Genomic DNA, 21,778 nt, shown 5'->3' with positions numbered 1-21,778 from the left:
GAAGGGTCATTGGGTAAAGAATTAGCTATGCGAGGGCAAGGACTATGTCTTATTTATCCATCTTGAGTATTTTGCAGAGTTTGTGGAACAAGCAACGGTTCTCACATTCACGCTTAGTGAATAGTGAATAAAAATAGCAATCAGCAAACCACTTAACAATGACCCACCACAACCTTGCTATTTCTGAATTTACCTTATCTTTTTTTTTTCCTTTCACAGTCAGACTATAATTATGATTTCAACTTCCTCATCGGATCCCCAGTCATGAATCTATCTAACATATTCAGCTGAAGGCTGTCAAGGACCTACTGATTCCAAAATGCAGTGGTACTCTCCTATCGTCCTTCACTCCTAAAATCTCTGAAGACCTTGACACAGTTGACTCCTGCCTACTCCTTGTGGAGGTTAAAGTCTTTCCTTGAATTCCATACCACACTTTCTCTTACCAAAGATCTTCTGCAGATGGGAGAATGACCCTATTTAAGTTGTTATCAAGACCCTACCCAGTGTCACTTTCTCCAAAGATTCGCCTTTTCTCTTAAGGGAACACTTTCTCTATTTTACACCAAAATGTTAAGTATCATATCCATAGGGTTTGTGCTCAGATCCATAGATCCTACCTTAAGATCCCTATCTAGGTCAAATCTCTTGTCCCAAAGGTCTCAGGTCTGTGGGTCATTGGTATTTCTATGATCCACCAGCACCTCATTTTTCTTTCCACACAAGTGACTCTGGCTGAGTGCACTCTCATTCATCTTAGCCTTCCCATTTCACCACATGAAGGCTATCTCTAGTATCTTCTCATTTTAGCGCTCCATCCCATTTTTGCTCAACTTCTGCAACTATGCATATAGTCAAATGCCACTCATAGTGAAATAAATTCATCATAACTGTGTTATTTTCACTAATACTGACCTAATTTATGAATGCAGCAGCCATGCTGTCCTCTTTTGTTCTAGAATGTCCCAGCCCTTAAATCCCCTCAAAGTAAACTCTCTGAAAGGTAACCTCTGCTACCATCGCCGACTAACACCCATAAGGATTCCAGCCAATGAATATTCATCAACCTCTGTAGTCCAGCCTGACCAATTTCTTCTTATTCTCCTCTATGAATCATAAGAACCTATCATCAGCTCACCACCACTCCTGTTTTCAGGGTTTAATTTGAGGATTATCTAAAAAAGCAACCTCATGTAGCAGGGTGGCCCCCAAAATGCAGGTTCCCAGAACTCACTCCAGACCTGCTAAGTTTGAATCCTGGTGTTTAGTTCTAGAGGCATGGATTTTGTAACCACCTTCCTGGGTCATCCTTGTGCACCTTGAACTTCCAAAGCCTTTGCTCACTCCATATCTGTTTCTCTTCTCCAGATATTGTTAACTTGGAATAATTTCCCACCCCTGCTCTCCAATTCCCCAGGAAAACCTTGTTCATCTGTGAATCATTTTCTCAGCATCCCAATAGGAAGCCTGTTATGCCTTCTGCATGCTTTGGAGATGGCATATATCACACATTGAGTTGCATTTTAATAATTAAAGAGCTTAATTTATCCTCTTATTAGATTTTAAGCACCTTCTATACTATACATATTTATCTCTCTAATAATGATTAGCAATTAATAACAGTATATATTACTATTGCACAAACAATTATTATCCTACTGAAAATATTTCTGTTTCACTTGGACCATTTTATTAGGAGAGTCAGTACGAATCAGTAGTGCCCCACTGGCTTCACCAGTATTGCATTCAGGGTTCTACGTATTGATCTCACAGGAGCTTGGACATAATACCAGAATGTGGTTGATGGAGACACTGAGATGGAAAATCAGAGAGAACAAGTAGTGTGGTATAGATTATTGCTCATGTTCCCTCCAGTTCTTGTACCAAACCCAGCTTATATATCTTTCTTGGAACCCTACAGTTTTATTTCATTTTATGACTCCTCCCAGCTCCCACATTTCACCATACTCCACAATTAGATTTAAAATGGAAGCATGAAGAATGATACCCTTATCTCTTCCAGGAATCGTGGATCTAAACCTCTGTAGCTCCTCTGTCTGTGTTGCAATCTGGTGGCCCAATTGTTAAAAATTGGTGTTTTGGGTCCTATCCTGGTCTCCTGCGAGGGATTTTGGATTAGGGAAAATGATAATTTCATAACATCTTATATTCACTTTTTCTTCCAATCATGATTCCATCTGTCTAAGATGCTTTCTGACTTTTTTCTTTTTTTGAGGGAGGGTCTCATTCTGCAACCCAGGCTGGAGTACAGTGGCATGATCATGGCTCACTGCAGCCTCCACCTCTCTGGCTCAAGTGACCTTCCCCCTTCAGCCTCCTGCACTACCACTCCCAGCTAGTTTTCAATTTTTTCATAGAAACAGGGTCTCACTATGTTGCCCTATTTTTCAAATTATTTTTAAAAACTCTCAATGGAGTCATTCAGATAGAAGTGAAAATGTGCTTGCCTGCTCTCTTCCAGGTCACATATCTCAGGGCGGAGATCTGGTACCCAACCAACTCACCCACAAACTAAGTCAAACATTCAGATTTTGCCCAAACTCTCCCTCCCAATCTCACTTTATCATGCTGCCTTAAAGTATTTAGAAGAGATGTCTCCCCACATCAACTTCTCTTCCCTTCACTACCCTTCCCTTCCTTTTCCCTCCCTTCCCCTTCTGCTTTTCTCTTTCTCTCTCTGTGTCTCTCATTCAGGACTTCATTTGTTGCATCCATTCTTGCAACAATCTTACAAATATTTTCTTTTCTTTCCACGTTGGCCCTCTTCAACTTGTTCTCCATGTTGCCATCACAGTGATTGTCCTAAAATATAAATCTGATCATTTCTTCCCCTCTCCCTGCAGAAAATGTTACTGGCTTTCCCACTGCCTACTGGATAAATTCCACCTTTTCAGCATGGCACTCAAAACTCTTCACAATTAGGTCTTTAATCCTTTCCTTACATCTTCTTTTCATACTCAATGTCCTGGCATGCCAAACCCTCCCTATTTCTAGATCTCCACACATACAGTATTGCTATGATGTCTTTCTCAACTTCTTGACCCAATCAGTGTCTGTGTACCATTTCTTTCCTACTCGGAAAGTTCTTCCTTTGCAAACCCTTCCTTAATCATTTTCACCTCCATGGGTCCCTATGAATTCATACGTATTCCTTGTGCACACATTCTTGTAATCATATTTTTTCTCATGCTTTTGGCTATCTTGTCCACTAGACTGTATGCTTTCTCAAAAATAAATGGATGAGTTTCACTCACAGATGCATGTCAGTGCTTAGGACTGCACCAGTGCTTAAAAAAAAAAACAAAAACCCCGAATTTATGAATAAGTCAATGAATTAATACATTCTTGGCAAAACCCATGACTTTCTGGCCTACTATAAATTACTGTGTTCAAGGTGAGATTCTGCTTCAGTTTAGGATATAGATATCTATATACATGTCCATATATCTACAGCTATATGTCTATATCCATGTATATCACTGATTTGGGGAATAAGCTATACTTATTAACAATATTACTATGTTAATGGGTCTTCAATATCTATACAATAATGGAAAAAGTACATGTATATTTCTAAATGTCTATCCAATAATCGGAACACACACATATGTATGGATGGATATATGTTTTTTCTATTATTGGGTATAGATATCTATTAATAGATAAGTGAATATTTATGTACCTATCTTGTTCGTAAAAGGTGCTTTTATACATATTATTTCATTTAGTCTCCACAAGAGACCCACAGGAAAGGTAATTTTAATCTCAGTTTAACAGATTCACAGAACATAACTGACTTTACAGCAAGGCAAAGTTTGTGAGGATAGAGTCTCAACATGAAACCAGGTCCCCAAATTGGTGTCTATCACCTTCCCCATTATTGGTCAGGCTGCCCAAGTATCCTTCACATCATCATGGCAGGCTTCATGCTTTGGTTTACTGCCTAAAGCAGAAGCAATTAGGAGGATATCCTATGTGTTGCGGACACTATCTTTTTCCTTCGGTAAATGAGTTAATAGGCCATGAAATAATTTTAAGAAAAGCTAACTTTTCTGGGCAAGCAGAAGAATAAAAGTAATCACCATGTAATATTGTTGTGAAGACTACCTGGCCCCACACATTAACTCAGCTAATCATTACAGTATTACATGGCAATTATCTGTTCCATTTTACAGATGCAGAAATGGAGGCAAACCATTAAAATACACACCTAAGGTCACATGCATCTTGAACCCAAGCAATCTCATTTTAAAATCTGTGTTCATTGTCACAACACTCTATTGTGCCCTCTGATCTTTGCATTGCCAATTTAAATCCAACTTTCTCTAACTCAACTTTAAGTACAGGGGTCATACCCCCATCCTCGCCCCCCGCAACTTGAAACTCCCTGGGAAAGATAACCTCCTGAACCCTGGAAATGAAGAGGCGTATTTAAAAACAAATGCCTCATCCTGGGCACAACTCCAATATTTTATCAAAATCATGAAAGTATAAGAATAGAAGTAAACAAAAAGATTTCTTCGATCCCCTCTCAACCATACCCTGAGCATAAAAGAGGTCCTGTACTTTACAGAACTGTATACCAAATTTTGCTGCTCTTAAAATTTTTTTTTATATCATTGCTTCCTAAATGAATTACAATAACGCAGACATAGGGACTGCTGGAGATCGTGACCTTAAACAGTTAAAGATGTTTGCATATAATGCAGCATGTTTGGTGTGGAGGGTATCTAGAGAGTCCTAAAAAAGCAAAGAGGAAGAAGGTTTGCTGTACGCGTCTGGTGCGGTGGCACCGTGTGCCATGCCCACCTGCTCTATCTCCCGGGTACCCGAAATCTCTCCGTTACAGCTGGTTTGCATTGGGATTAGCAGCTCTTTGCTTGAGGTTGTAGCTGTGGATGTGGTTTCTGTAGTGATGGGGCCGACTCCGGAGATCTATTGGCTGCTGGCTTTGTAAATTTCATTCAGTTTGGTCCAATGGCAGAGGGAGAGCCCCGGAGACAGCAGGACCTCTCTCCTCAATCTCCCTTTTTCTTGCAGAACCGTCTCTCTCCCTTCTCTGTCTCTTAGCACAGAGCTCTTATTCAGCCACTAGCTCAGCCCTTCCTGCTTCAATTGTAGTGCTTGTTCTGCCCGTCCACAGACTATTGACGGCAGAAACAACGAATTTCCTCCAAACTAGGCTGTGTTGGTGGCTCTTGCATTCCTCTGGATGAGCAAATCTAGTTGGGGGGTTCCAGAAGGGGAAGGCTCCTGGGCTTTCAATACATCCTCCTGAATCATACCTCGTTTCGGGTTCCCTAGAAAAATCTGGAAGTGTAAAAAGAACTCTTAACGGCCGATGCAGCTCTTCCAAAGCTAAGGTAGGTGCAGTTTTAAGACGTGTCTCTGGGATATTATTCTCCTTATTTTAAAAAGCCGTTTAAACATTTTGACTTGCAGCAAAGGATGGAAAGCCTCACTGCAGATACTTGAGCTTCACTTCATCTGATCTTTATTTTTTTCCTTTTATGATTATTAATATTATTTTTGGAAAATTTGGACAGGACTTTCTCCCATCTGTCTCGCTGCATTTCTTAGGTGTGGGTGGGAGTGTGGACCTTCATACGGTTTTTACATGCAACCTCTCCACATAAATATTTGGTTTTATTTTCACTTAAAGAGAAAAATCCGGACCACCGTTGTTTGGAAGCGTTTTGCTGCAATCAGCTATTTGAACGGCTCTGGGGCCGTGTGTGATGTGTTTACAAAGTAGCGCTGCCTTCCACACAAATAAACAGAAGACTGTGGCGGGGAGAGGAGGAAAAATATATATATGTATCTGCAGTACAGGGAGAGAAGGAGCAAAGCGGCCAGGGCTGGAGATGGTGAAGGCAGGAGGACTTCTGCAAACTGTGAGGCATGAGAGGCTTTTCTTTTCTTTTTCTCCCCCTCCCACCCCCACACCCCCTTCTTCTTTAAGAAAACTGTCAGCTACCACCGCCTGGGGTGCTTTTTTGAGGGGTTGGGGGGGTGCTGTTAACCAGAAAGAAAAAGGGAAAACAGGCTTGGTTGGGGTTCCATTTAAGCGATTTTTTTTCCCTCCTTCATCTCCGGGCCTCGGATAAGATGACTGCTTGGGTGATGCACGAAATAACGCACGTGATTCATTAGACCTGGCTTGGCTTGGCTAGGGAACGATCCAGGCGCGCTGGAGACCCCGCGTGAAGACGAAATGACGGTAGCTCCGGGCTGCTTCTGCAAACCGGGGAGCGGGCTCCATGCACTCCTTTCCCGTGTGTGTGGGTTTCGAGGCGGGTGGGCAGGGTGAGGCAAGCCGCAGGAGGGTAGAGCTGGTGGTTTTGCTTCTTCGGGAGCCTTTGAGTGTAGTCTGAACCTTTGAGGGGGGCGCGGGGGCGCTTGCAGCTGCCGCCCTGGGAACCATCTCTCAACTGCCTGCTTTTCCGAAGGAGCGGAAAAGTTGGAAGCTGCGAGGACAGACTACCGGAGCCCTTGTCTGGGTCTCGGGGGATCTGGAGCCCTAGTCGGTGCCCACTGAGAACACCCCTTCTCGGAGCGAGGGTGTGGGGGGGAGTGGTAAGCCTGCGGGGCGCACTGTCCGCCAGTCCCGGAGGTGGGGACGGGGGAGGAGGCTGAGGAGTCGGTTCCAATAGGCGCACCACCTCTACAGCCCTGGAAAACGCAACCGCCACTCCCTCTTCCCTTCCATCCCATCCCAAGCCTCTCTGCTGTCCCGGGCCGATTTCATCTCGTCTCTTCCTCCGCCTCCCCGCTTCCCCGCCTCCCAATTCCCGCGCGGCTCGGCTCAGCCCCTTCCCACTCCAGTGGGCAGAACTGATGGAGAAGATCCGCCAAGCGGGCAGCCGGAGGCGGAGGAGACAGTGCGGGGTGGGCGAGGGGCTTCGAGACCACGCAGGGAGAGAGTGAACTTCAGTCCTGCCCCCTCCCCAAGGCCGCGGCTGGGGCGCCCCCAGCCCGCGCTGGCACCCGCGTGGCCTGACCTGCAGAAGCGCGAGCGGGGATGAGGTAGGGAGAGGGAGGTAGGTGCCGCTCGGCTGCAGATGATGCGTGGGTGGGGGGCTTGCTGTGGGAGGAGAGGCCCAGGTCCCGGCCTGCGCCCTCCACTCCGCGGCTGCTCCCTCCGCCTCTGGTTTTCCAAGAGGCCGGTCGCTACCGCGGGGGACACTCTCATCCTTCAGTCAGTCTCCTGGACACCCCTTCCTCCTCCTGTCCGTCAACCTGACCTGGCTCTTTCGCCCCTCCGAGAACCGGTAGGCTGGGGTCCCTCGGCGGGATTCTCCTGGGCCGCACCCGAAGCTTTGCGCCCCCGGTATCGGGGCCCAGTACCCCGTGCAACCCTGGGCCCGAGCGCACGATTCCGGCGCCTGCTCGCCGCCAGACACAGCGCCCTTTCTTCCCGGAGCGGCGGGGGCGGGAGCAGGGGGGTCAGGCCAACCCTTGCACCCCCGAGGCCTGGCCCGGGCCACCCTGGGAACGGATGTCCTGCATGGAGGGCGAGGGGCACCCGGAGGACGTCCTCCGCATCATACCCCTCCCCTTCCCCAGAACGCTTTTTTTTTCCGGACTGCGGGTTTCTTTTTCTCTGGCTTCTTCCTCTGAACCTACGGCAGGTGTCAGCCTCTTTTTATGTATGTGCTGCTGCTATCTCGGGGATGGCGGGGGAGGGGGTGCAGGAGGCAGCGTGGAGGGGTCCTAGGAGGTTCCGGCGGGGTTTTGGCCCCTGGGGTGCGCCTGGGCTTGCAACTCTCGCGGGCGCTGGGCGCGCGCGTCACGAATTCGGCCTAGGGCTTGGGCGAGTCTGCGGGGAGTGAGGACGGAGGATCCCGATCTGTCATTTGGACCCAATTTAAGAAATTTGGGGTGGGGGTTGGGTGGGGGTTTTGGAACGAAGCAGGTGATGCTCTTGCGAGCTGAATCCACAAGGTGGTAGTGTGGCTTCTTTTTATTTTTATTTTATTTCTAGTTGGTCATTTTTTGGGGGGGGGCGGTGGTTTGTTGTTGTTGTTGTTGTTGCTCTTATCTTATGCTTTTTGAAGGCATCCGTTGCCCGTAGGGTTTACATCGGAGCGCGTTGCCTTATATTTTCTTAAAAGGAGGTGGTGTGCGTGAGCTCCCATTTCAGAATCAGCCCTTCCTGTGATGTGAGGAAGGCAAAAGCAAAAAAAAAAAAAAAAAAGGAAAAAAGAAAGAAAGAAAAAGTTTAGGGAGACCTCGTTATCCTGACGAAGCAGAATTGCCAGTTTGTGTGGGCGTTCTGCGGGCAACATAGAAGTGCATGCTTAAGAAATTCGGGGTAGCTTCCTTCTCCAGCTAGAAATTAAATGGCCAGGGTGCAAACACCTGACTTTGATGAGAACAAAGCCGCCGAAACTGCAAGAGACCTGCATGGTTTGAATGGACGCACTGAGCCTTTTCCTAGGGGATGGCAGAGCGGGGTGAAATCAGATAGCAAAGAAATCTGCAGTTTTGTGGGGGCAGATTTGGAGAGTGGAGAATTATTTCATACCTTTAGTTGGCTGTGGGGAAGATGTTAGCAGTAATCCATTAAATCCTCAGCATAGATTTTCCTGTGGAAATGAGCAAAATGTTAAGAGGGGGAGGGATGGCTAATGGCACATGGTTGCATGAATCCCTGTATTTCCAGAAAAAAATATGGAATTTCTGTGTATCCTAAAATTAAGAATACAGGAATTTCATGCAGAACTCTGCAAGTATGTATTTTCTCAGATTAGAAATTCAGTATTTTATTACTCAATGAAATGTAGAATGCGTGTGTGTGTATGTGTGTATACAGACATACACGCATTTTACATTTCTACATATATATGTGTATATATATATATGGCCATTTTAAAGAGTATTTTCTTTGACATGTAAGAACATAATCAGGGCCAGTTGTAGCAAGTGGAAAATTACTTCATTAGTTTTAAGTCAGTAGATTAAAATGGGAGGCTTCATTTTTTTTTGAAACCAGAATAATAATTGCATTTTCATAATAATGCCTGTGCATGGATGCAGTTTTAAAGATGCTTTGATGTTTTCTTCTCCAGTGGAAGAATTGTTGCTTTTCTTTGCGTTTTATTTAAATAAACTAATGCCAAATATACAGTTGGCCCTCAAACCAGTAACCTAGCTGATTTTTACCCAAACCTAAGAATGTAACAGATACTTGATAAGGGACTGGTGGCTGCATAAGGTAGATAATGAAGTTATCTTGATGCTGTGAAATTTACAAGCAGACTTGAAGGAATTGGAAAGTTCATAGTTGTTGGCCTGGAATGTAGCCTGATGGTAAATATATAGATTTTTAAAAATTTTTGAACTTGGCTATTTCATTGTTTTGTGTGTAGTAATTTGTGGAAAGCTTATAGTCTCTCCACAAAGATGAGAGTGTTGACTGACTCCGCAACAGAGACTTGCTTTTGAAAGTGCAGGGGTCTCTTTAAAAGCCGTTTGCACTACTGTGCTTTTATTTCTAGACCACAACCAAAAGGTTCTCAAAAAACTAAACATTCAAGTGCATGAGGGAATGACCTCCGTTTAACACTCTTTCTTTTTAATTGGTACGCCACATTTCAAACCTTTCGTAATACTGTTGAATATTGTCAATAATGCAACTTGTTGAGCGAATGCATTGCATTCAAATGAAGTAGCAGTATACAAATATTTTAAGTCCTTTAATATCCTCCTCCTAAAGATAGGCTTATCTGGTTAAAATATACTTAAATTCCAAATATGGTGAGAGTTGGTCTTAGGATGTGAGTGTCAAGTGTAAGAGACACGATTTTAGTTTGTAAACCAGAATGTATTTTTTCTGTACTGCTTTCTGACTTTTAACAATATGTATTCTATTCCCAAATGGGGAAATATGTTCAGTTTAGTTTAAATCTGTTGCTCTTTTTGTGTGTGTTTTTGTGTGAGTACTGTACTTTTTCAGAGGAGAGACTTCGTCTCCTATTTAATTATGTGAATGGATATTCAGACAGATTTGAATAGCCACCACTGATTTCTTAAACTCCTGAGCTACCAGTTTTAAATCAAAGATACATCTTTTGCAGTCAATTAGAGAAAGTGAGACTCGAAATTGAAGCCCAGGCTGCTGAGGCAATTAGGTCATGTGCTGCGCTCTCTACTACCATTCACTCCACGAATATTTTCCAGTTTTGTCATTTTTCTCTAAACAACCTACATTTGGACTTTGAAAGGCTCCACTGTTCTTTGTTAAGTGAACGGCAGTGTAGGAAGCCCTTCCTCATTTTTCTTGGAGCAGAGTAGCACACATGAACAAGAAAAAAAAGAAGGTGACATCTCCTAGCAGTTTGTCATTGTGCCATTTATAGGCTTTGAATAAATGTATAGATGAAAAGGCTTTCCCTCTGCAGGTGGTTACATTAAACAAAAAAATAAGTAAATAAAAGGCTCATAAAATCATTACGGGAGTGAAAGGTTGGTGGTGGAAAACTGCCCATCTACCTCGGGCTGAGATTTCAAACTTTAGACATTTCGTGTTGAGTTCACGTGTCCCAGGTGTGTGCGGAACACCTCCATACACCACATCTTCCCAAGGCACTCTCATCTTCCCAGAAATGGTACCTGAAGGAAAACAGACCTAACCCCAACAATACTAAAATACGTATATATAAAACTATATATAGTAAGATATGTATCCTACTATATAATACATATATGGTAATACATATTATAGTAAGGTCTGCATCATGTATATAAAAATACACTATATATCTTATTATTATATATATAGTGAGATGAGGTGTATTAATCCATTCTCAGGCTGCTAAAAAGGACATACCCAAGACTGGGTAATTTATAAAGGAAAGAGGTTTAAATGACTCACAGTTCAGCATGGCTGGAGAGGCCTCAGGAAACTTACAATCATGGTGGAAGGGGAAGCAAATACTTTCTTCTTCACATGATAGCAGGAAGGAGAGGAATGAGAACCGAGTGAAGGGGGAGACCCCTTATAAAATCAGCAGATCTTGTGAGAACTTACTCACTATCATGAGAATAGCATGGGGCAAACTGCCCCCATGATTCAATTACTTCCCACCACATCCCTCCACGACACGTGGGGATTATGGGAGCTACAATGCAAGATGAGGTTTGGTGGGGACAAAGCCAGACCATATCATGAGGTTTTATTGAATTTATTTGAGACAGGAAAAGAGTAATCCTCCCTAATTTAGAAAGGAGATGAAGTACAATGAACATTTAGGTTCTCATTAGTTGAGGAATACATTTCAAAGAGAGAAATGTTAATTTCAGTATAGTGCTAATGAAACGATCTAGGCTTTCACTGCTCTCTGGAAATGTGGATAAATGGCCCAGAATTTTGTTTGGGTTGTTTCATTTAAAATGTATATTATATAAAGAAATCATGGTTTGTCAAAGTAACAGAGTGCTATTTTTGGCTTACGACGGGACTTTCTTAGCTCCACCTGTTAATATCGGTGATCATTTTGGTTTTAAGAGGTCAGTACCTGATTGGATGATGAAAACTTGGATCTCAAAGCCATCACTCCAGACATGTGATTTTATTAACATCTGTGGGCATCCCTCCTGGCTCCCACATCAACCCTTCATCCAGGCTCATTTTCTCTGTTTGTTTTTGTTTGGTTGTTTGTATGCTTTGGGTGGAGAGAGGGGACACATATTTTGCTAAGGGCACCTTTTTCAGTCATGAAACTTAGCCTGTCGTATAAGCTGAAAAGGAACTTGGGTTGTTTCAAGTTGCATTACGTGGTAAGTTTTTGGATCCTTTAAAAAAAAAGGACTGAGGTTACTAAAAGTGTTATTACCACTGATAAAAGAGCTATGGTGAATTGTGGTTTGTTTTTGCAAAGTGCAGAAAAGGCCTCTTTGGTTCTGTGATGATGGCTGTGGTTAAGTCGCATGCGGTGCCATTTTCCATGTTTAGTATTTCAGTACCACCAATATGTGGCTCTGGAGTATTGGACGGGGAAGTCCAAGAACTCAGTGAGGCATGCCATGTGACTCCAATGGTCAGAGCTGTTCAGCATGGAACTGTGGTCTCAAAAGCATGGGGGATGGGGGCAGAAGAAACTCACTGCAGCTGAGTGCTTTTAACTTGTTCCAATCCTCACTACTCTCTGTGACTGTAATGCTGTGAATGGGTTAGGTGGGGAAACTCACAAAAGTAAATGCATGTTTTCACAAACAAAATATGTCATTGTTAACTGTTTTCCTAAGTGAGACAATATGCCCTCATGCCCTGAAGCTACATGGTAAGAATGGCAGTGTGTGTGAGCGGGCGTATACACATACATGTATGCATATGCCAACACATTAACTAGGAACTAGTCTTTGCGGAAAATGTTTTTCTCAGCCATTGCAACACATTAGATAAAAGCAAATATATATATATAAAATATAAGAAGGAAAAATGTGGTTTTCCATTATTTTCCTTTTCTTATCCTCATCATTCACCAAATCTATGTTATATTAAACAATTCATAACATCTGGCCTGAGTAATAGAGTGAGACCCCAACTCCACAAAGAAACAAAAATTAAAAACAAATTAGCCGGGCATGATGGCAAGTACCTGTGGTTCCAGCTGAGGTGGGAGGATCACTTGAGCCCAGGAGTTCAGGGCTGCAGTGAGCTATGATTACGCCAGTGTACTCCAGCCTGGGAGACAGAGCAAGACCCTATTTCTAAAAATATAAATAAATAAATAAATAAATAAATAAATAAATATAAATAAATAAAAATAGAAAATGTACAATGAAAGTTATAAAGTTGGCCGGGCATGGTGGCTCACGCCTGCAATCCCAGCACTTTGGGAGGCTGAGGTGGGCGAATCACCTGAGGTCAGTAGTTCAAGACTAGCCTGGCCAACATGGCGAAATCCTGTCTCTACTAAAAATACAAAAACTAGCTGGGTGTGGTGGTGTGTGCCTGTAATCCCAGCTATACAGGAGGCTGAGGCCGGAGAATTGCTTGGACCTGGGAGGGGGAGGTTGCAGTGAGCCAAAATCGTGCCATTGCACTCCAGCTTGAGTGACAGAGCGAGACTCTGTCTCAAAAAAAAAAAAAAAAAAAAAAAAAAGAAAGTTATAAAGTTACCTATGATGGGTCTGGAGGCACTCCTTATTTAGGAGTAAAGACATTCATTAACATGAGACCTAAGTAAGTAGAAAGCATGTGTTTAAGGGACAGGTGTCCATTTTCTCTAGGTCTCCTGGAAGCTTTTTTTTTCTAATTTGAGTGCTAATTCCGAAAAAGGTGTTATCACCTATGTTTATAGTGGAACTATCTATGTGTGACAAAATTGTACCCTCTCTTGTCCATCAGTATTGTGCAATGTTGTATACTTGTGTGGAGAAATAGACAACTTTTACAAAGATCAAACTGGGCGCCCTTTACCAAGGCTAAACTCATAACCCTTTTATCTGCCTTTGTAGAAGATTCTCACCTTTATTTCTCTTGGTGCCCAAAGGCTTCACTGAGAGACTGTTCCCATTGAAGCCTTGTGGCAAAGTCAGTAGAGCATTGTATTGGCCCAGCTTCAGAAACTCTGCATTCACTTTTAATAAATATGGAGAACTTTGAAGTCACAAAAGCCGAGAACCTCATTACAGTCTCTTTATGTTCTTGGGTCCCTTTCTTCCTGCAGACTTCCTTGAATTCAAATTTAATGTGCACTACTCATTCACATTGCACCTACTGAAAAGCATTGACAATCCCAGGTGACAACAGGAGCAAAAGTGAATGAATGCTAGAGGGTTTCTCATTTAGGTTGTTCACTCATCACTGTGCACAGGTTCTTTAGAATTCTACCTACACATGATGAGACTGTAAACAGACTTATGTTTTTGAAACATCAGTATACAGGTGTGCAGAAAGAAATGGGCTAGGTCAGTTACAGCCACCAGTATAAATAAGATGCATAAAATAGTTTTATTTGCAAATTATATCTACAGAGCCTTCATCATATATACATATATATAGATGTATGTATGTAGATATAAAATATAGGGTGCCTATAAACATACAGATCTTACATTATTCATTTTAATTTCTACAGATAATATGTAATTATTTATATACAATTGCATTTATGTACATTTATACAATAGTATTTGTATACAACTTACATACTTGAATAAAACCATCATCTACAATAGCCACTTAATATATATTTATTTCTAGATAGTTGTATTTATGTACATTTATATAATTGTATTTATATGCAATTTATATTACTGGTGAAAGCCTTTATAACTTAAACTAGATGTATTTCAAAAGCCATTGCAAACTTATTTATACAAAATACAATTTATTTAAACATGTATTATATAAATATAAATTATATATTAATATATAGCATATATAAGCCATATAAATATATAATACAAACTAGTTTTATATATTTATAATTTATTATTGAATACAACTCATTTAAATATAATTTAGTATATATTACTATGTATACTATATTATTATATAGTATATATTACTATGTATACTATATTATTATATAGTATATATTACATAGTATTATATACTATGTATACTATATTACTATATATATATATATATACACACAAACCATATATATAGTTTGACATGCATTTTCCAAAAGAAACTATATTATATGTGGTGAATGAACTTCCAGGCTGGTTCACAGGGGCTATTGTTAGTTAATGGTGCACAGAAACCACAGCTTCCTTCCCTCTTTCCTTCCTTTCTTGTTTCCTTCCTTCCTTCCCTCCTTCCTTCCTTCTTTTTCTCTGCTTTCTTTCCTTCCTTCTTTCCTTCATTCCCTCCCTCTCTCCTTCCTACCTTTTTCTCTTCTTTCTTTCCTTCCTTCTTTCCCTCCTTCCCTCCTTCTCTCCTTCCCTTCCATCTACCATCCTTCTCCCTCCCTCCCTCCCTCCTTTCTTCCTTCCTTTTCTCTTCTTTCCGTCTTTCTTTCTTTCTTCTTTCTTCCTTCCCTCCCTTCCTCCCTTCGTTCCTCCATCCCTCCCTTCTTCCTTCCGTCCTTTCTTCCTTCCTTCCTTCTTCCCTTCCTTCTTTCTTCCCTCATTCCTTTATTCTATTTGGATGAGTGACAAGGTCTCAGGGATCCTTAAAGTATTAAAGAGAAAATGAAGATAATTCTATAGAAGAACAGATCAAATAGGAAAGAGTAATGAAAAGAAAGACTCCTGGAATGACAAAGAAGCATGTTCATGACAATTTAATAGAATTTCCCACATGCCATATTTGTATAGCTGGTTATATTTTAAAACTTTGTCAAACCCTATATTTATAAAACCTTGATTTTAATTTTAGTAAATTCTATGAATAAATGCATACATAAAGCAGATTACTTTGATTCAACAAAAACATACAGGCACCTGTGAGCTTTTTTTTTTTCATGTGGTAGTGGAAACAGCCTCATTAATTAATGGCTATTTCCTATATTCTTTTTAAAATTAATAAGCAACGGTCAGATATTTCAGCATTTTTAAGGCATGAACAATACCTTGGATTCTAATATATTTTAGTCTAAAATATCTGGTGACATCACAGATAATTGTTTCAAACTCTACCACCCCTCACATAATTTATTTTTCAACAATTTAAAGTCTTTTAGAATAATGAGATAACCTTAAAAATAGACAACATTACTCATACTGGTGAGCTAGGATTGCTTAAAGATGGGGCATAGATTGCATTGTCTCAGAGGAAAATATTTTATGAAGATTCTTTAAAAAGTATAAGAACTCCTGAATCAGTGATTCTTTCTTGAAGAGGCTCCCTGGTCCAATATTTTTGGAAAACCGTATATCATTTGCCTCTCTTCAATTATATCCTGAAAATGGACACACTATGGCCTTAAAGTCTCCTGTACTAATGGGTTTAGCAGCTGTGACAGATAACTTAGGGTTCTTTGTAATGAGTTTTAACCAAATTAACCACAAGAGTGTTGAGAATACTTCTGTTGACACAGAGCAGAAAGAAGTACTAACAGGGTATGAAGATACTTGAAAGTGTTTAAATTACCAAGACTACTTGGAGATATGAACTTGTTGGTTTTTTTCTTTATTTCACGAATTTATTCAAAACTTGTTGAGTACCAATAAGTGGGGTACAAAGAAGATGAAATTGCTTATCTTTCCTATATTAACCATACACTAATGTTATTTTGCACCTCTGGTTTTATGTTTAAGAACAAATAAGTTTTAACAGAATTTGTCTTCTGGTGTGTGTGTGTGTGTGTGTGTGTGTTTAATCTCTCATGTCCTATGTCAAAAGTTAAAGAAAACAACAGCTTGATTCAGTCTTCATACATCTTTCTTAAATAGTTAAAGGCAAAATCATCAGAGCTACATAGCCCAAATATTAGGAATTAGGTTCATGTTCGAATTCTCAGAGGGTGATTATGTAGTTCGATTTTAACTTCTTCAACAGACAGACTACTATAGTTGATGAGCAAGGAGATGAAAGTATTTGATAAACATCATGGAGTTAATATGATTCTTGAGGGAGGGGAGAAGGCTGCCTGTCTCAGGTAATGCTTTTGAGGGTAGGTTTGTCCTAGCCTTGAGGTAGCAGGCTTGCTCTGTTGGTTGAAGAAGCCTTAACATGCATGCCAGTATTGCAAATTTACCCACATGCCAACTGTATGCTGTGGGAAGAAATGAATAATGTAGATCCGATTACAGAGAATTAGGTGGAACAGATAGACTTAGTGCATCAGAACCAATGAGAAGTAGACAAGACATTTAGAAAATAACAACAGCAATGAAAACAAATATAAATAAACCACAATCAAAACCCTTACATTTGGGTTTCTAGTTGCCTGTTACCACAGAGGGTTCTGGTTACAAGCTAAAATGTAACCCAGTAGGAAGGTCAAGACAAGGCCCTTCGCGCTGTCTAAAACAGTAACAAACAGTAAGGATGACTCAGAGAGAAAGGGTAACAAGTGACATGGAAGCTAAATACCAGGGAGAAAGTGTAACAGTTACATGGAAGTTAAATACCAGTTACCTGTGCAGAGACTGAAAATATAAAGCAGACACAGGAACGGTAGTAGTAGAAAGTGGGGGAAATCTGAATTTGTTGCAGCATAAAACCAACCAACCGATCCTAGTGAGGGAATCAATACCTCAGAAAAAAATCTTCTGACAATCTAGGTTCATGGTAGAGATTAAACGGTACCGTATTACGAGGACAGAATAATAACTCACACATGGCTTCACATAGAATTTGTGTGACAGTGGTTATGTACTGTGATTCAGTCTGCCATGACAATTTCACCAGTAAAATAACCTTCCAGGATTTATTTGATATCTCGATTGATAAGCCTCCCTTAAGTGAATAACCAGAATATGACATAATTTATAAAAATTAACTTAAAATTACACAAGAAGTTATGTGTCTAGTCATTTCACAATCAAATGTATTTGGGCATTTAATCTAGTCAGATCCCAATTAATAAAAAATTGTTTCTTTCTAGACCAACATGTATCCTGATGTTCTATATACGTATGTAAATTATATGTATATATTTGCATATGTAAATTACACATCTATTTACATATGCATGCATAGCTCACTTTTTATTGGGGAACACATCTTCCTGAAGGTTTTTCAAAGAATAATTATTCTACCTGTAATGCTGTAGCAGTATTTGTAAAAAGTTCAAATGTGAGTGGGTACAGTGGCTCATGCCTGTAATTCCAGCATTTCGAGAGGCCAAGGCAGGAGGGTTACTTGAGCCCCAGGACTTTGAGACCAGTCTAGGAAACACCATCCATACGAAAAAAATTTAAAAATAAGTCAGGTGTGGTGGTGCATGTCTGTACTCCCTGTTACTCAGGAGGCTGAGGTATAAGGATCACTTGAGGAGTATATCGGGAGTTTGAGGCTGCAGTGAGCTATGACCTCACTACTGCATTGCAGCCTGGGCAACAGAGTGACACTCCATCTCTTAAAAAGAATTCAAATGCCTCATTTATGTGGACAGAATTTGATTGGTGTTATTCTGTTGCTGAATAATTCCAGGGTATGCATTTACCTTTTCTCTCTTGACTTTAAACATAGCTTATGAAAAACAAACAAACAAAAACTAAACAGAGAAGGAGTTTGCAAAACTATATTTAAAAGTAAACCATACTCCCTCACCCCTGACTCCACAAAAATACTGTTTAATGTAGAGAAACCACAGATGGTGCAGCCCCCAAATCTGGATCATCCTCAGGTACCTGGGGGCATTCTGAATTGAGGGGCTGAGCCTCAGAGGCATTTGGTCACACTTGGGTGGGGATGCCTCATTGGCTAGTGAAGAAGCAGCTGTCTCTTCCATGTAGTGGTCAGTTGTGGCCTCTCCCGGAAGGGAATTTATCCAGCAGTGTGTGTTCCTAAAGACGCTCATAGCAAATTATGTTCAGTGAAGCCAGCTGCATCCTGTTGGTCTTGCAAGTCCCGGGATTCTTGCCACAGCAGGTCAGAATGGAAGGGAGCTGCTTCTCTTTCCTCCTTACTTCCTCTCCCCATCCCGGCTCTCATCTGACATCCTTCCAACACCTATTTGACAGAAAAAAAAATTCTCTCTTCAAATTAAGAAAAGGGTCTGGTCTGGGTACGATGGCTCATGCCTGTAATCCCAACACTTTGGGAGGACGAGGTGGGTGGATCATTTGAGGTCAGGAGTTCAAGTAGTGAAAACCCCATCTCTACTAAAAATACAAAAATTAGCCAGGTGTGGCAGCATGCGCCTGTAGTCCCAGCTACTCAGGAGGCTGAGGCAGGAGAATGGCTTGAACTCAGGAGTCGGAGGTTGCAGTGAGCTGATATCACACCACTGCACTCCAGCCTGGGTGACAGAACAAGACTCTGTCTCAAAAAAAAAAAAAAAAAAAAAGTGTTTGAGTATTTACTCTCCACATCTTTCAGCTATTTCACTTCACTGGGAGTAGACAGGACAGGATGGCTCCAGGGAGAGGGCTATTGTTACCTTGTTATCCACTTTCAATTTGGAAAGGCAAAAATATGCTTCGGTGTCTACTAAATTGCCTGCATTGAATTTGAAGTACAGTTTGTTGGGATACTCATGATGAAATTGGAAAACAGAATCACAGATTGTTAGGACTTGAATGTACTTGAGCAATCATTTGTATTCCCTCATGTACACAAGGAAATTGAGTCACAGAGAGTTTCAGTGATTTATCCTCATCTTTTTTTTTTTTTTTTTTTTTTGAGACGAAGTTTCGCTTTTGTTACCCACGCTGGAGTGCAATGGTGCAGTCTCGGCTCACCGCAACCTCCGCCTCCCAGGTTCAAGTGTTTCTCCTGCCTCAGTCTCCCAAGTAGCTGGGATTACAGGCATGCACCACCACAGCTGGCTAATTTTGTATTTTTAGTAGAGACCGGGTTTCTCCATGTTGGTCAGCTGGTCTCGAACTCCTGACCTCAGGTGATCCACCTGCCTCGGCCTCTCAAAGTGCTGGGATTACAGGTGTGAGCCACCATGCCCGGCCGTGATTTACCTCCATAGTTTTAAACACTATCCCTGAAATGAAAAAGGAATGCCCCCAATTTTTAACATGTCTGCTTATGCCAATTCATGACAAGCTTACAAAATTAGGAGAAATTTTAAATGGGCAAAATAAAGCAAAGTGCATTATTTAATTTTCAAAACAGACTTTTCTTTATTATGCAGCAGAGATTTAAACAGATAAATCATTTCTATGAAAGGGCCTAGCAGAGAAAGCAGGAAAAGACATGTCCCGCATTAAAAGCGGAACTTGTTGGTGGGAACTCATTTTGTTTTATGAGTTATGATGAATGCACCTTAGCTGTTTCTAACCCCGCTCCCATTCCCTGTTTTTATTTGTAAGTCAGAACCCAGCATTTTTACATTTTTTGAAGTGTTAATTAATTGCGTTTGTTTAATGCACCTTGCTGTGTCTCAGGCATTGTTAAGAAAGGATAAGATCTTTTTCAGGGATGATTCTTTCCTTTCCTTATAGGGCTTTGTCTGTGATGGGAACTTTCTATACACATATTTTTCTTTTTAAGAGACGGGGGTCTCACTATGTTGCGCAGGCTGGTCTCGAACTCCTGGGCTCAAGGAATCCTTCGGACTGACCTGAAATACTGGGATTACTGGCGTGAGCCACCGCACTTGGCTCTATCTTTCTGCAAAAACTGGTGGATTCTACTTCTCTCCCCATCTATGTTTAGTCCTGGGAGATATAATCAAGAGAAAAGAAACATCTACCTTCATTAGATTAAGAGTCAAACAAAAGGGCCTAGAGGCAAAAAGGCTCCAGAGTTACTCCACACCCATATCGCATCTTTGGTGACCATCTGTTACAATTAAGGAAGCAACATTAGTACGTTACTAAGAACCGACATCACAATTTGTTTGGATTTCACTGGTGTCCTCCTAATGTCCTTCTTCTGTTCTGAGGTACCATCTGAAATACCACACTGCATGGATTTGCCCTATTTTCTTAGCCTCATCTAGTCTGTGACAGTTTCTCAGTTTTTCCTTGTTTTTCATGACCTTAATAGTTTTGAGGTATTAATGTCATGGAGAATGTCCACCAACAAGAGCCAGTCTGATGTTTTAGACAGGGGTATGTGTTTGGGGGAGGAAATCCACAGAGATGAAGGTTTCCTTCATCTCACCCTAGCAAGGGTGACTACTGTCCACAAGACTTTTGCTGTTGATGTTGGCTTTCATCACCTGGCTGACAGAGAGTTTGTCAGTTTTCTCTGCTGTAAAGTTGTACTCTCCCCTCCCTCCCCAAGTCTAGTCTTTGAAACCAAGTCCCTAAAGTGGGGTGGGGGTGGGAGAAGAGGCAGAATTAAGCTCCACTTTCCAGATGGTGGAATATCGATAAATTATTTGGAATTCTTCTCTAAGAAAGTTGGGTCTCTCCCCTTTATTTACTTAATCAATCATTTCTATCAGTATGGACACATGGATATTTTGGATATGCTTTGGGCTACATTACTGTGACATATTCCACTTTGTATTCTTTGTGGCCGTGATGTAGACACCAGAAAGTCTATTCACTTGAATAGCAAGTAAATGAGGGGACTCAATGGTAAATGACTCTTAAGAGAAACTCTCAACCCTGCTGGTTCGTGGATGCTCAGCTTGCAAAAACACCTTCTTCCATCAGGAAACCTCAGTGGGCGGGCAAACATTACAGTGTCCTTGAATATGCTTCATTGCTTTAATCTACGAACTTCCTATGCAGTAAGCAAAACCACCCATACCACAGCTTAAGAGTGGGGCTTTCCTCCCACCACTCATCCTAGTGTCTTTTGATAAAGAGGTATAAAGTTGAAGGAACATGTTACTAACCAGAAGACTTCCAGAGGACCCCATTGATCAGGGTAGATGAATGACTGTGTGTGTCTTGTCACAACCATCAATATTTCAAAAGGTGATATGATCCTCTTAACCTTATGATGTGTTTTAACATAAAATTTTAATATGCATACGGGCGGTTATTAAGCATTGCTTAAGAAGCAGTCTTTTTTTTTTTTTAATTCATGTAACCGGATCTATTCTCTGAATAAGGAATATAAGCAAATCGTAGCCATTTCAAGGACTCTTTTTTTTTTTTTTTTTTAATGGAGTCTTGCTGTCACCCAGGCTGGAGTGCAGTGGCGCGATCTTGGCTCACTGCAACCTCCACCTCCCGGTTCAAGCCATTCTCCTGTCTCAGCCTCCCAAGTAGCTGG

At 41.3% G+C, this 21,778-nt stretch overlaps 1 protein-coding gene across 7 annotated transcripts in view; it reads left to right on the top strand.

The window, feature by feature from the left end:
• Positions 1 to 5,057: 5,057 nt before the first annotated feature.
• Positions 5,058 to 21,778, top strand: part of NLGN4X (neuroligin 4 X-linked) — a 341,699-nt gene continuing 324,978 nt past the window's right edge. For 2 of the 7 annotated variants that reach the window (XM_054472569.2, XM_063659996.1), the window contains exon 1: positions 6,748 to 7,047. The gene's annotated coding sequence lies outside the window, so the exon portion shown is untranslated. Of the gene's footprint in view, positions 5,385 to 6,747; positions 7,062 to 7,107; positions 7,293 to 7,623; positions 7,671 to 21,778 lie in introns of those variants that run through there. The other 5 variants (XM_054472568.2, XM_063659997.1, XM_063659998.1 and 2 more) reach the window with 5 other exon arrangements.

Source organism: Pongo pygmaeus, chromosome X, assembly GCF_028885625.2.
Source record: "Pongo pygmaeus isolate AG05252 chromosome X, NHGRI_mPonPyg2-v2.0_pri, whole genome shotgun sequence".
NCBI classification, from domain to species: domain Eukaryota; kingdom Metazoa; phylum Chordata; class Mammalia; order Primates; family Hominidae; genus Pongo; species Pongo pygmaeus.
This window is presented reverse-complemented; position numbering and strand designations above follow the sequence as displayed.